Below are 202 nucleotides of genomic sequence, written 5' to 3'. Positions count from 1 at the left end.
TATGTGTTCTTAGTTCTATTGAACTTTTTGCATTCTTTTAAACAAGAATCTAATAAACTAGAATTGAGTCAGTGGAAAAAAGGAGAGAGAGGAAAGTGTTAAATGGAGAGAGTCGACTAATCAGAGACTTTTAGGATCTTCTTTACATCAGGTAAATCTGTCGGCCCTGTCCGTTTTTTTCTTTAAGTTACGACTCTTTGCT

The sequence above is a fragment of the Triticum urartu genome, unplaced genomic scaffold (assembly GCF_056163025.1).
Source record: "Triticum urartu cultivar PI428250 unplaced genomic scaffold, HENAU_Tu73 scaffold3, whole genome shotgun sequence".
Lineage (NCBI taxonomy): Eukaryota > Viridiplantae > Streptophyta > Magnoliopsida > Poales > Poaceae > Triticum > Triticum urartu.
Note: the sequence above shows the minus strand (reverse complement) of the source record.